Source organism: Mesoplodon densirostris, chromosome 7 (genome assembly GCF_025265405.1).
Source record: "Mesoplodon densirostris isolate mMesDen1 chromosome 7, mMesDen1 primary haplotype, whole genome shotgun sequence".
NCBI lineage: Eukaryota > Metazoa > Chordata > Mammalia > Artiodactyla > Ziphiidae > Mesoplodon > Mesoplodon densirostris.
In genome coordinates this window covers 12386079-12401842 of record NC_082667.1, presented here as the reverse complement: position 1 = coordinate 12401842, position 15764 = coordinate 12386079, and the positions used below count along the sequence as shown (strand labels likewise).

The window sequence follows — 15764 nt, the reverse complement described above, 5'->3', positions numbered from 1 at the left end:
GGAGTATTGCGGAGGTGGTAGGGGACCGGCTGGAGCATGCTCTAGCCTTAGTATGTGTGATGGTTAATTTTATGTGTCAACTTGGCTGGACAAAAGGATGCACAGATAGTTGTAAAACATTTCTCAATGTGTCTGTGAGGGGTTTCCAGAAGAGATTAGCATTTGACTTGGTAGACTGAGTAAAGAAGATGGTCCTCCCCAATGTGGGTGGGCATGATCCAGTCGGTAGAGGGCCTGAATAAAACAAGAAGGCCAAGGAGGGGTGACTTTGCTGTTTTTATTTGAACTGGGACCTCCATCTTCTCCTGCTCTCAGATATTGCTGATCTTGGTTCCTGAGCCTTCAGAATCTCACCACAACTTACATCGATAGCCCCCTGGTTTTTAGGCTTTTGTTCAGACTGAATTACAGCACTGTCTTTCCTAGTTCTCCAGCTTGCAGATGGCAGATTGTGGATCTCAGCCTCCATAACTGCACGAGCCAATTCCTATAATAAATCTCCTCTTATATCTATCTATCCATATATATCCTGTTGGTTCTGCTTCTCTGGAGAAGCCTAGTACAGTATGTTAAGAAAAATGACCTCAAACCTGAACATAAAGCCAGGAGGTGATTCCAATATCATCACTAAGCATTGATCAACAGGTTCACCCATGGATTAATTAGTTTTATAGGAAAAAGTTTCACTTAGACATCTGTGAAGTTACAGGTGAATGATTTATCTGACAGAGATGCAATTGCTTCTTTGTCTTCTTCACAGGCCTCAAGCCCAGCTGTATTGCCCTTAACCCAACCTGCCTATACTCCCCTTTTTTCTTCCCCATCAGGATCTAAGACGGTCAGGTTTTGTTTTTCCCTCTTCCCCATTTATATCATCCACATTCTTTTTTTTATTTTTTAAAGAAACTGGAGAGACTAAGTGGTCTGTGGGTAGACAAGTTATTGTGGTTCTGTTTGCTACCATTGGATAAGACCTGTTCTGTTTTTTTTTTTTTTTTAAAATGCTTGGCTTATTTATTTATTTATTTATTTATTTATTTATTTATTTATTTATGGCTGTGTTGGGTCTTCATTTCTATACGAGGACTTTCTCTAGTTGTGGCAAGTGGGGGCCACTTTTCATCGCGGTGCGTGGGCCTCTCACTATTGCGTCCTCTCTTGTCGCGGAGCACAGGCTCCAGATGCGCAGGCTCAGTAGTTGTGGCTCACGTGCCTAGTTGCTCCACGGCATGTGGGATCTTCCCAGACCAGGGCTCGAACCCGTGTCCCCTGCATCAGCAGGCAGACTCTCAACCACTGCTCCACCAGGGAAGCCCATCATCCACATTCTTAATCCCATGCTTTTTCTTCCTCCCTGGCTGATTCATAAACTGAAGTAATTCAGTGGATTAAGGAACTCAGAATTAGAGGTAACCAGGCAAAGCATAAAACACATTTACAGCCCATCTCCTGTTACCTAGGATTTACAGGTTGGCAGGGATGTGGGGACACAACCACTCATGGAACAGGGTTCAAGCCAATTTTATTTGAATCCCCAAAAGATACTGAACCTCAGTTGACGTCTGGGTTTCACAATAAATTCCACCTCCTTTTCCCCACTCTTAAATTAGTAAGACTGATTTCTGTTATAATACAAGTAGGGTTTTGTCTAAAAACATAAAGGTAATTTGATCTTGATTGAAGAAAGTTGTATGGTCTTTCAGCCTTTAATTTTGTTTAATTGGCCATTTACATAGAAATAATAGCTCATTACTGCTTTAGAGCACATTTTGGGCCCTGGCTAATTGGAGCCTCCACTCTCTCCCACAAAGTCGAGGGACTACTATCTCCTTCCTATACTCAAACACCACATGGATTATTTCTCCAATATCATGTATTCAGAAGGGCAACATTCCCTGTAGAGCCTTGTAGGGAAGGTTTCTCCTATTGAAATACATCATTTTCACTGTTTGGCATTCAATGCTCCTTTCTATATTTGGGAACTCTCAAGACAGGAAGAATATAGAATCCAGCTCCCACTTCTGAAGTGAAAGGAGGTCCTATTTCCACCTCCCAGGGCTTTGTACAACAGAAATGTGGATGTAGGAGCTCAGTGGATGTAAGATATCCCTGCTGGATGTGGTTAATATATCAAGAGATGTAGAATAGCTACGTTGCCAGACAGGTGAATGCTCCTGCTTAGGACTTGAGCTTCAGGGAATGATGGGAAGGTCTAGGATCAGTTAGAGATGATACATAGTTGGATGCTATAGAGGGAGGTGTGGTGGCTAGTGCAGGTGGCTGTGTCCAGCAGCTGAGTTGTGTTGAAAGCTTGGGGCAGCAGTGCTAGCTGCAGCCATGGAGAGAGCCCAAAGGTGGTGCTTCCTATGGTGCTATCCTGCACAGACTACTCTTGTGGCAGGCTCTTAGCTATGCCTTGCCTCTCTTGGTTCTTGTCCTGGCTGGGTTCTCTAGGCTTCTCTTCTATCTTATGGGCTACCAGATACTTTTCTAACAAATTACTTTTCTGCTTAGCTTAAGAACCCTAACTTGTGCAGAGGCCTTGACATATTTATTCTTTAGGCTGTAGACCAGTGGGTTCAACATGGGGAACACAATGGTGTAGAACACAGAGAGGATCTTGTTACAGGCTGAGGCAGTTTCAGGGTGGGTTGGACATATACAAGGAACACAGACCCATAGGAAAGGGAGAGGGCAGTGAGGTGGGAGGCACAGGTGGATTAGGCCTTGCGCTGGGCCTTTAAGGACCTCATCCTACAGATTGTGACCAGGATGTAGGCATTCGAGACCAAGGTGACTGAGATTGTGGGGACAGTGACCAAGGCAGAAAAGACGAGCAAGATGACATTGACCATGGCTGTCTCTGAGCAGGCCAGTTGGAGCATGGTGGGGGGGGTATGTCACAGAAGTAGTGATCAATGATGTTGAGACCACAGTAGGGCAAGATGAAGGCATTCCCTGTCTGAACAGCTGAAATGAACACCCCAGCAGCATAGGTGACCACCACCAGCTGGACACACAAACGCTTGGACATGATGGTGTGGTAGAGGAGAGGGTGGCAGATGGCCACGAATTGGTCATAGGCCATCATGGCCAGAAGCAGACACTCCCCTGTGCCATGGAGGATCATGAGGGCCATCTGGACCACACAGCCCACGAAGGAGATGGACTGGTCAGTGGTGAGGAAGTTGATCAGCAGCCTGGGAGTGAACACGGAGGCACTGCAGATGTCAAGGAAGGAAAGCACACTCAGGAGGAAGTACATGGGGGTGTGGAGGGTGGAGCTGGCATGGATCACATCTATCAGGCCCAGCTTGCCCACCAGAGTCACAGAGCAGATCAGCAGGAAGATGGCAAAGAGGAGTTGAGTTGTTTTTGGTCTGCGCTGTTTGTGAGGCCCAGCAGGATGAATCCCTTCACTGTGGTGTGCTTCTGACCCCAGGCCATTGAACTGGTGTGTTTCTTGCATGACAATGAAGAAGAGGAGAAACAAGAATGGAGAAACAATAACATTCTCATCAAAGAGGTAACCTTTAACATCTGCTACAAATGAAAAGTCACATCTGTCTCTGAGTGGCAGATTGTTCTCCGAATCCCACAGCAATCCCGTGATGTCACAATCATGCTTGTGTGGTAAGTGCTCCCTGTCTCTCTTAGGATAATGTCTAAATTCTTTAATCTGCTAGATGTTCTCTTTGAAACACCTCCATGCTACCCTGCTCTCAGTTTACCCTTTAGCAATTCTGAAAAACTTACTTCTACAAACATACAATGTTATTGCAAATGTCTATGTCTTCACACATTCAACATTTTCTTCTTGGAATGTCCTTGGGTCTCTCCAAATCCAGCTTAGAGGTCTGTTCCCTTCCTCTCTCCCATGAATTTCACAAATACTCCTTTAGTTGAATTAATAGCACCATATCTTAACATAAAGCCCATCCAATATTACTCAGCCATAAAAAAGAATGAAATAATGCCTTTTGTAGCAACATGGATGGACCTAGAGATGATCATACCAAGTGAAGTAAGTCAGAGAAGGACAAATACTATATGGTATCGCTTATATGTGGAATCTAAGAGAAAATGATACAAATGAACTTACTTACAAAACAGAAATAGAGTCATAGATGTAGAAAACAAACTTATGGTTACCAGGGGGGAAAGGGAAAGGGAGGGATAAATTGCAAGATTGGGATTGACATATACACTTTACTGTTACTATATATAAAATAGATAACTAATAAGGACCTACTGTATAGCACAGGGAACTTTACTCAATACTCTGCAATGCCCTATATGGGAAAATAATCTAAAAAAGAGTGGGGATATATATATATATATATATATATATATATATATATACACACACATACATATATATAACTGATTCACTTTGTTGTACATCAGAAACTAACACAATATTGTAAATCAACTATACTCCAATAAAAATTTTTAAAAATGCCCATCCATCTTTCCTATTGCATTTTTTTACTCCTAGTAGGAGGAGAGTTACTTAATATCTCAATAATTTGTGCCCTGATATCTATCACTGTGCCTCATGTCAATGAATGAATATAAATTAACTATAATTAGATAAGAACGTCTTCCCACTCAGGTAATGTCAACTCAATCCTTTCAATTCTTTTGGCCAAAACCTTCTAGCCATTTTTGACCTTTTTCCCCCCGACCCCTCATTGAATCCCTCAGCAAATCATTTTGGCTCTACCTTCAAAAGGTATACTGACTTCTCACCCTTTTTTGAGAGGCACCATCCTATCTTGCTTGGGTTATTGCAACTGGTCTTAGCTGGTGTCTTGTTTCTTTCTTATGAGGAGCAGCCAGGGTGATTCTGTTAACACCTGAAAGTCAGAACCCTCGCGATGGCCCTCAAAGCCCATTCTGCTAGGCTGGCCACTACTCTGACACTCTCTTTACCTCTCTGTTCTCTTATCCTCCTCTCCCCACTCTCCCTAACCCTGCTCTAGCTACACGTCTCTCCTTACTCCTCTCAGGACACGCCAGGCATGATTCAGGACCTCTGTGCTAACTGGCCCCTACCCTCGCTTTGCTTCAGTTAGCTGCCACATGGCTCCTTCTCTCTACTCCTTTAAGCTGTGGCTCAAATGTCACCTGCTTGTGCAGCCCTCCCTAAGCACCCTATTTAAAGGAAACTCTCTCCTACTCCAGCACTCACTATTCCTCTTCTCTGTTTGATCTTTTTTTCCTCGTAGGGCTGATTCTCTCCTAACATGCTATACACACACACACACACACACACACACACACACACACACACACACACACGCATGACTGATTAGTTTATGATCTCTACCCTGACATTAAGATGCACGAACCGTGAAGCCAGGCATTTTTGTCAATTCTGTTCATTGCTGTATCTCCAGTGACTGGCACATAGTTGGCCCTCAATAGACCTCCCTGGCGGTCCAGTGGTTAAGACTCTGCACTTCCACTGCTGGGGGCATGGGTTTGATCCCTCATTAGGGACCTAAGATCCCGCATGCTACGTGGCATGGCCAAAAAGAAAAAAGAACATACAGAGTCTTATCAAGGCAAATCAGGCTGCAAAGAGGATAGTTACTACCCAGATGGGTGAGTTTGGAATTCCACTTGCCCAAATCAGGTGACAGACATTGGAGAATGTTTATAAGAATTGGGTAAGAAATCCATAGCTTCAACCTAATCATGAGAAAACATCAGACAAACCCACATCGGGAAACATTCCACAAAATACTTGACCAGTATGCCTCAAAACTGTCAACAGCAAAAATGACAAGAATGACCGAGAAACTGTCACAGATTGGAGGAGACTAAGAAAATTTAACAACTCGAGACAATGTGGTATCCTGGATTTAGAGACTGGAACAACAACAAAAACGGACATTAGTGGAAAAACTGATGAAATCTAAATAAAACCTATAGTTTAGTTAGCGCTATTGCAACAATTTTAATTTCTTATTTTCAACAGTGGTACTGTGGTCATGTAGAGAAAGATGGATAAAGGGTAGACAGGAACGCTCTGTACTATGTTTATATCTCCTCTGTAAGTCTAAATTCTTTTAAATTAAAATGTTCAAAACAAAAAAGAATTAGGTAAGAGTAGAATTGAAAGATGATGCACTGGGTTGTGAAACTCAATACCACTGGAAGCTGGGGCCTGGGGTACCTTGTTATAGCAGCAGAACCTGACTAAAGGAGCTGGTTAACATGAAGGATGCGCTGAACACTTGAGGGAGGAAGACCCATGTTCCCCTCTTCCAGTCTTGAAGTCATAGCCCAAATCACTGACTCCACAATGCTCATCTTGGATCTTGGACAATCATTTGTAACTCCAGTTGCTGTGGGAGCCTCAGGATGAGTCTTTTCAGTTGGGTGTATGCTTTGCACCCTGCATTGATAATTGTGTGTAGGATCTATTTTTAAGATGACAAGTTTATGTGACAATTATACTATTTAATATGAACTTGAATACATATTTGAATATATATATATTGCATCTGCATACTATTTAAGGTGCTTGAAACAATTAAGAGTATTTACTTAATTAGACTTGAAATATGGAGAATGATTAGCTAAACTGAATTAACTAAATCTATGTTTGATTAGACTCTGCTAAAATGCAGAACATTTGATTTACCAAAAATAAACATTTTGATTTAGTAATTTTCAGGAGTTGCTTAAATATTTATGAAGGCACTTGAAGGGCTTGGAAATCAGGTTAAATTAAATTGGTGATTGTAGTTTAACAAGTTTAAGAGCATTTAATTAATCATGTTTTATAAATAGTGTTTAAATGTTTAGGAGAATTTGCTCCTATAGGGTTTTTTTTGTGACTTTACTTTGAATTATTTAAGAGAATTTGATTTTAAACAGCACTTAAGTTATTTGGGGGAATTTAATCTGTTAGAGTTTTGGGCAAAGGAAGCATTAACCAAAGATCAAGTGTGATTGTTTAAAATTTTTTTAAAAATTAATTAATTTATTTACCTTTGGCAGTGTTGGGTCTTTGTTGCTGAGCACAGGTTTTCTCTAGTTGTGGCAAGTGGGGCTATTTGTTGTGGTGCAGATGCTTCTCACTGTGGTGGCTTCTCTTGTTGTGGAGCACAGGCTCTAGGCACATGGGCTTTGGTAGTTGTGGTGCGTGGGCTTGGTAGTTGTGGTGCGTGGGCTCAGTAGTTGTGGCGCACGGGTTTAGTTGCTCTGTGGCATGTGGGATCTTCCCGGACCAGGGCTCGAACCCGTGTCCCCTGCATTGGCAGGAGAATTCTTAACCACTGCGCCACCAGGGAAGCCCCGATTGTTTTAAATTTTAACAAACATTACTAGATATATAATTAAATTTATTATATTTAGAAATTGCATTTAATGGCCTAAGAAAAACTAGAAATTGCATTTAATGGCTTAGGAAAAACTAAGTTCCAAATTTACAACTCAGTAGGAAAATACTTGAAAAATAAAGAGTGGAAAAAAAATGAGAATCTCAGGGTCCCAATTCCGTGAGGCCAATCTCTCACCATAGGACAATGTAGATGTTCATTCAATTTTATTATTATGATGATGTTAATCCACCAAGGAGTTTCAGCTTATTTTAGTCACACAATGTTTGGAGACTGTGTGACTCCAGTTGCTGGTCAACTTTTTTTTTTTTTTTTTTTTGCTTTATAACAAATTTAATCAGTTATACATATACATATGTTTCCATATCCCCTCCCTTTTGCGTCTCCCTCCCACCCTCCCTATCCCACCCCTCCAGGCGGTCACAAAGCACCGAGCTGATCTCCCTGTGCTATGCGGCTGCTTCCCACTAGCTATCTACCTTACGTTTGGTAGTGTATATATGTCCATGCCGCTCTTTCACTTTGTCACAGCTTACCCTTCCCCCTCCCCATATCCTCAAGTCCATTCTCTAGTAGGTCTGTGTCTTTATTCCTATCTTACCCCTATGTTCTTCATGACATATTTTTTTCTTAAATTCCATATATATGTGTTAGCATACAGTATTTGTCTTTCTCTTTCTGACTTACTTCACTCTGTATGACAGACTCTAGGTCTATCCACCTCATTACAAATAGCTCAATTTCATTTCTTTTTATGGCTGAGTAATATTCCATTGTATATATGTGCCACGTCGTCTTTACCCATTCATCCGATGATGGACACTTAGGTTGTTTCCATCTCCGGGCTATTGTAAATAGGGCTGCTATGAACATTTTGGTACATGTCTCTTTTTGAATTATGGTTTTCTCAGGGTATATGCCCAGTAGTGGGATTGCTGGGTCATATGGTAGTTCTATTTGTAGTTTTTTAAGGAACCTCCATACCGTTCTCCATAGCGGCTGTACTAATTCACATTCCCACCAGCAGTGCAAGAGTGTTCCATTTTTTCCGCACCCTCTCCAGCATTTATTGTTTGTAGATTTTTTGATGATGGCCATTCTGACTGGTGTGAGATGATATCTCATTGTAGTTTTGATTTGCATTTCTCTAATGAGTAAAGATGTTGAGCATCCTTTCATGTGTTTGTTGGCAGTCTGTATATCTTCTGTGGAGAAATGTCTATTTAGGTCTTCTGCCCATTTTTGGATTGGGTTGTTTGTTTTTTTGTTATCGAGCTGCATGAGCTGCTTATAAATTTTGGAGATTAATCCTTTGTCAGTTGCTTCATTTGCAAATATTTTCTCCCATTCTGAGGGTTGTCTTTTGGTCTTGTTTATGGTTTCCTTTGCTGTGCAAAAGCTTTGAAGTTTCATTAGGTCCCATGTGTTTATTTTTGTCTTTATTTCCATTTCTCTAGGACGTGGGTCAAAAAGGATCTTGCTGTGATTCATGTCATAGAGTGTTCTGCCTATGTTTTCCTCTAAGAGTTTGATAGTGTCTGGCCTTACATTTAGGTCTTTAATCCATTTTGAGCTTATTTTTGTGTATGGTGTTAGGGAGTGATCTAATCTAATACTTTTACATGTCCCTATCCAGTTTTCCCAGCACCACTTATTGAAGAGACTGTCCTTTCTCCACTGTACATTCCTGCCTCCTTTATCAAAGATAAGGTGACCATATGTCCGTGGGTTTAACTCTGGGCTTTCTATCCTGTTCCATTGATCTATCTTTCTGTTTTTGTGCCAGTACCATACTGTCTTCATTACTGTAGCTTTGTAGTATAGTCTGAAGTCAGGGAGCCTGATTCCTCCAGCTCCATTTTTCGTTCTCAAGATTGCTTTGGCTATTCAGGGTCTTTTGTGTTTCCATACAAATTGTGACATTTTTTGTTCTAGTTCTGTGAAAAATGCCAGTGGTAGTTTGATAGGGATTGCATTGAATCTGTAGATTGCTTTGGGTAGTAGAGTCATTTTCACAATGTTGATTCTTCCAATCCAAGAACATGGTACATCTCTCCATCTATTTGTATCATCTTTAATTTCTTTCATCAGTGTGTTATAATTTTCTGCATACAGGTCTTTTGTCTCCTTAGGTAGGTTTATTCCTAGATATTTTATTCTTTTTGTTGCAATGGTAAATGGGAGTGTTTCCTTGATTTCACTTTCAGATTTTTCATCATTAGTATATAGGAATGCCAGAGATTTCTGTGCATTAATTTTGTATCCTGCAACTTTACCAAATTCATTGATTAGCTCTAGTAGTTTTCTGGTAGCATCTTTAGGATTCTCTATGTATAGTATCATGTCATCTGCAAACAGTGACAGCTTTACTTCTTCTTTTCTGATTTGGATTCCTTTTATTTCCTTTTCTTCTCTGATTGCTGTGGCTAAAACTTCCAAAACTAGGTTGAATAAGAGTGGTGAGAGTGGGCAACCTTGTCTTGTTCCTGATCTTAGTGGAAATGGTTTCAGTTTTTCACCATTGAGGACGATGCTGGCTGTGGGTTTGTCATATATGGCCTTTATTATGTTGAGGAAAGTTCCCTCTATGCCTACTTTCTGCAGGGTTTTTATCATAAATGGGTGTTGAATTTTGTCGAAAGCTTTCTCTGCATCTATTGAGATGATCATATGGTTTTTCTCCTTCAATTTGTTAATATGGTGTATCACGTTGATTGATTTGTGTATATTGAAGAATCCTTGCATTCCTGGAATAAACCCCACTTGATCATGGTGTATGATCCTTTTAATGTGCTGTTGGATTCTGTTTGCTAGTATTTTGTTGAGGATTTTTGCATCTATGTTCATCAGTGATATTGGCCTGTAGTTTTCTTTCTTTGTGACATCCTTGTCTGGTTTTGGTATCAAGGTGATGGTGGCCTCGTAGAATGAGTTTGGGAGTGTTCCTCCCTCTGCTATATTTTGGAAGAGTTTGAGAAGGATAGGTGTTAGCTCTTCTCTAAATGCTTGATAGAATTCGCCTGTGAAGCCATCTGGTCCTGGGCTTTTGTTTGTTGGAAGATTTTTTATCACAGTTTCAATTTCAGTGCTTGTGATTGGTCTGTTCATATTTTCTATTTCTTCCTGATTCAGTCTTGGCAGGTTGTGCATTTCTAAGAATTTGTCCATTTCTTCCAGGTTGTCCATTTTATTGGCATAGAGTTGCTTATAGTAATCTCTCATGATCTTTTGTATTTCTGCAGTGTCAGTTGTTACTTCTCCTTTTTCATTTCTAATTCTATTGATTTGAGTCTTCTCCCTTTTTTTCTTGATGAGTCTGGCTAATGGTTTATCAATTTTGTTTATCTTCTCAAAGAACCAGCTTTTAGTTTTATTGATCTTTGCTATCGTTTCCTTCATTTTTTTCATTTATTTCTGATCTGATTTTTATGATTTCTTTCCTTCTGCTAAATTTGGGATGTTTTTGTTCTTCTTTCTCTAATTGCTTTAGGTGCAAGGTTAGGTTGTTTATTCGAGATGTTTCCTGTTTCTTAAGGTGGGATTGTATTGCTATAAACTTCCCTCTTAGAACTGCTTTTGCTGCATCCCATAGGTTTTGGGTCGTCGTGTCTCCATTGTCATTTGTTTCTAGGTATTTTTTAATTTCCTCTTTGATTTCTTCAGTGATCACTTCGTTATTAAGTAGTGTATTGTTTAGCCTCCATGTGTTTTTTTTTTTTTTTTTTTTGCGGTATGCGGGCCTCTCACTGTTGTGGCCTCCCCCGTTGCGGAGCACAGGCTCCGGACGCGCAGGCTCCGGACGCGCAGGCTCAGCGGCCATGGCTCACGGGCCCAGCCGCTCCGCGGCATATGGGATCCTCCCAGACCGGGGCACGAACCCGTATCCCCTGCATCGGCAGGCGGACTCTCAACCACTTGCGCCACCAGGGAGGCCCCCATGTGTTTGTATTTTTTACAGCTCTTTTTCTGTAATTGATATCTAGTCTCATAGCATTGTGGTCGGAAAAGATACTTGATACAATTTCAATTTTCTTAAATTCACCAAGGCTTGATTTGTGACCCAAGATATGATCTATCCTGGAGAATGATCCATGAGCACTTGAGAAAAATGTGTATTCTGTTGTTTTTGGATGGAATGTCCTATAAATATCAATTAAGTCCATCTTGTTTAATGTATCATTTAAAGCTTGTGTTTCCTTATTTATTTTCATTTTGGAGGATCTGTCCATTGGTGAAAGTGGGGTGTTAAAGTCCCCTACTATGAGTGTGTTACTGTCGATTTCTCCTTTTATGGCTGTTAGTATTTGCCTTATGTATTGAGGTGCTCCTATGTTGGGTGCATAAATATTTACAATTGTTATATCTTCTTCTTGGATCGATCCCTTGATCATTATGTAGTGTCCTTCTTTGTCTCTTCTAGTAGTCTTTATTTTAAAGTCTATTTTGTCTGATATGAGAATTGCTACTCCAGCTTTCTTTTGGTTTCCATTTGCATGGAATATCTTTTTCCATCCCCTTACTTTCAGTCTGTATGTGTCTCTAGGTCTGAAGTGGGTCTCTTGTAGACAGCATATATATGGGTCTTGTTTTTGTATCCATTCAGCCAATCTGTATCTTTTGGTGGGAGCATTTAGTCCATTTACATTTAAGGTAATTATCGATATGTATGTTCCTGTTCCCATTTTCTTAATTGTTTTGGGTTCGTTATTGTAGTTCTTTTCCTTCTGTTGTGTTTCTTGCCTAGAGAAGTTCCTTTAGCATTTGTTGTAAAGCTGGTTTGGTGGTGCTGAACTCTCTCAGCTTTTGCTTGTCTGTAAACGTTTTAATTTCTCCATCAAATCTGAATGAGATCCTTGCTGGGTAGAGTAATCTTGGTTGCAGGTTTTTCTCCTTCATCACTTTAATTATGTCCTGCCACTCCCTTCTGGCTTGTAGAGTTTCTGCTGAGAGATCAGCTGTTATCCTGATGGGGATTCCCTTGTGTGTTATTTGTTGTTTTTGCCTTGCTGCTTTTAATATGATTTCTTTGTGTTTAATTTTTGACAGTTTGATTAATATGTGTCTTGGCATATTTCTCCTTGGATTTATTCTGTATGGGACTCTCTGTGCCTCCTGGACTTGATTAACTATTTCCTTTCCCATATTAGGGAAGTTTTCAACTATAATCTCTTCAAATATTTTCTCAGTCCCTTTCTTTTTCTCTTCTTCTTCTGGAACCCCTATAATTCGAATGTTGGTGTGTTTAATGTTGTCCCAGAGGTCTCTGAGACTGTCCTCTGTTCTTTTCATTCTTTTTTCTTTATTTTGCTCTGCAGCAGTTATTTCCACTATTTTATCTTCCACCTCACTTATCCGTTCTTCTGCCTCAGTTATTCTGCTGTTGATCCCATCTAGAGTATTTTTTATTTCATTTATTGTGTTTTTAATCGATGCTTGATTCATCTTTAGTTCTTCTAGGCCCTTGTTAACTGTTTCTTGCATTTTGTCTATTCTATTTCCAAGATTTTGGATCTGGGAAATAGAATCTTGGATCATCTTTACCATCATTATTCTGAATTCTTTTTCAGGTAGACTGCCTATTACCTCTTCATTTGTTAGATCTGGTGGGTTTTTATCTTGCTCCTTCTCCTGCTGTGTGTTTTTCTGTCTTCTCATTTTGCTTATGTTACTGTGTTTGGGGTCTCCTTTTTGCAGGCTGCAGGTTCGTAGTTCCCGTTGTTTTTGGTGTCTGTCCCCAGTGGCTAAGGTTGGTTTAGTGGGTTGTGTAGGCTTCCTGGTGGAGGGGACTAGTGCCTGTGTTCTGGTGGATGAGGCTGGATCTTGTCTTTCTGGTGGGCAGGTCCACGTCTGGTGGTGTGTTTTGGGGTGTCTGTGGACTTTTTATGATTTTAGGCCACCTCTCTGCTAATGGGCAGCGTTGTGTTCCTGTCTTGCTAGTTGTTTGGCTTAGGGTGTCCAGCACTGTAGCTTGCTGGTCGTTGAGTGAAGCTGGGTGCTCGTGTTGAGATGGAGATCTCTGGAAGATTTTTGCCGTTTGATATTATGTGGAGCTGGGAGGTCTCTTGTGGACCAGTGTCCTGAAGTTGGCTCTCCCACCTCAGAGGCACAGCACTGACTCCGGGCTCCTCAATTTGGGATAATGTGTTGTCTATTCCTGTATTCCACAGATGCAGGGTACATCAAGTTGATTGTGGAGCTTTAATCCGCTCCTTCTGAGGCTGCTGGGAGAGATCTCCCTTTCTCTTCTTTGTTCTCACAGCTCCTGGGTCTCAGCTTTGGATTTGGCCCCGCCTCTGCGTGTAGGTCGCCGGAGGGCGTCTGTTCTTCGCTCAGACAGGACAGGGTTAAAGGAGCAGCCTCTTCGGGGACTCTGGCTCACTCAGGCCGGGCGGGAGGGAGGGGCACGGAGTGCGGGGCGAGCCTGCAGCGGCAGAGGTCGGCGTGACGTTGCACCAGCCCGAAGCGCGCCGTGCGTTCTCCCAGGGAAGCCGCCCCTGGATCCCGGGACCCCGGCAGTGGCGGGCTGCACAGGCTCCCGGAAGGGCGGTGTGGGCAGTGACCTGCGCCCGCACACAGGCTTCTTGGCGGCGGCAGCAGCAGCCCCAGCGTCCCACGCCCGTCTCTGGGCTCCGCGCTTTCAGTCGCGACTCGCGCCCGTCTGTGGAGCCCCTTTAAGCAGCGCTCTTAATCCCCTCTCCTCGCGCACCAGGAAACCAAGAGGGAAGAAAAAGTCTCTTGCCTCTTCGGCAGCTCCAGAGTTTTCCCAGACTCCCTGCCGGCTAGCTGTGGCTCATTAGCCCCCTTCCGGCTGAGTTCTCGCCGCCAGCCCCAGTCCTCTCCCTGCGCTCTGACCGAAGCCCGAGCCTCAGCTTCCAGCGCTGCGCGCCCCGGCGGGCGAGCAGACACGCCTCTCGGTCTGGTGAGTGCCGCTCGGCACCGATCCTTTGTGTGGGGATCTCTCCGCTTTGCCCTACCCAGGTATGTGAGGAGTTTCTTGCCTTTTGGGAGGTCTGGGGTCTTCTGCCAGCGTTCAGTAGGTGTTCTGTAGGAGTTGTTCCACGTGTAGCTGTATTTCTGGTGTATCCGTGGGGAGGAAGGTGGTCTCCGCGTCTTACTCTTCCGCCATCTTACCCGGAAGTACGGTGGTCAACTTTTTAGACTTATCAACCAGTAAAGATCACAAATCCACAAAAAATACATGTACAGATTAAGATATAATCAATTAATAAATGGTTTTAGATAATCCTTTCCATGTACAAAAGATCTGGACATTAAAAAAAGTTGCTTGTAACCCAGCACATTGTGGGAGCTGAAATACTTGTGGATTTGAAAGTACTGACAGGGAGAAACAGGAAGGAGCCACAGGACTGAGAACCTAATTCCCTGAGGAGTGGCGCTCAGGGAGTTCTCCCAGGAGCTCCTCGATGGGGGTATGGTTCCAGTTCCACACTTGGTGATGTGACACTGGCAAGTCACTTGGAGAAAGCTGGGTCCTATGTACTCATCTGCAAAGTGCAAAGGACAAGTCTTGGCTGGGCTTTTGGGATTCAGAGATGGTAAAAACAGAGGTGCTTTGAAAAGCATGAGGTGCTTATAATAATCCTGGGTGATGGTGGAGGGAGGCAGAAATATTATGATGGAGGAAACAAATATTTGTTGAGCCTCTGCTCTGTGCTCTTCTCCAGGCTAGGTGCTCCCCCCCATCCTGACCTCATTTGAGAGGTGAGTAACCTGCCTGAGGTCCCAAATGGATGAACTGATACTTGAAGCTGGATGGCTCTAGGGAGAGCAACTGGCGTAATCCCCTCTTCATTGGAGGGAATCACAGCCTCAGAAAAGAAGGTAAATAACACAAGCTAGGGAAATTACTTAATGAGAATCAAGAGACCATATAGGGTAACCAGAGAAGAACAGTGAGACGCAATAGTTCAGCCAGCCTAAATCAGATGTCTAAACCAGAAATAACTCGGGAGAACAGAACATGTCCTAAGTATAGTATGAGGTCCTTACAAGAAGACTTTTTAAAGGAAGTAGTTGTTCTCCCACTTGAAGTTTCCAGTCACAGATTCTAGCTCAGCCATCCAATTAGAGGACGATCCTAAACTCTCACCATTCACCCAGCCTCCGAGGGTGATCCAGGTGTACAGAATTTCTGCCACCTGCAGAGGACTCAGACTGTCAGTTCTTGACCTCTGTGGCAGGTCTCCTGGTTTCCACAAGGGAAATCAGGACGCCCAGAGCATCCAGACTCTGAGCACACACCTTTCGCGGTCTCCCCAGCAATGACACAAGGCAAGGCTACTCTGATCCTTGTTCTGAGAAATAACTCAGCTGGGGACTCACCAAGAGGGTACATGAAAATGTTGAGTGAATCAATTTCATTGAATTTTTGGGTGGATGGAGGTACAG

At 42.5% G+C, this 15764-nt stretch overlaps 1 pseudogene; it reads right to left on the bottom strand.

Moving 5' to 3' along the window:
* Positions 1 to 2490: 2490 nt before the first annotated feature.
* LOC132494487 (olfactory receptor 5P55-like) lies at positions 2491 to 3447 on the bottom strand (annotated as a pseudogene).
* Positions 3448 to 15764: the final 12317 nt, after the last annotated feature.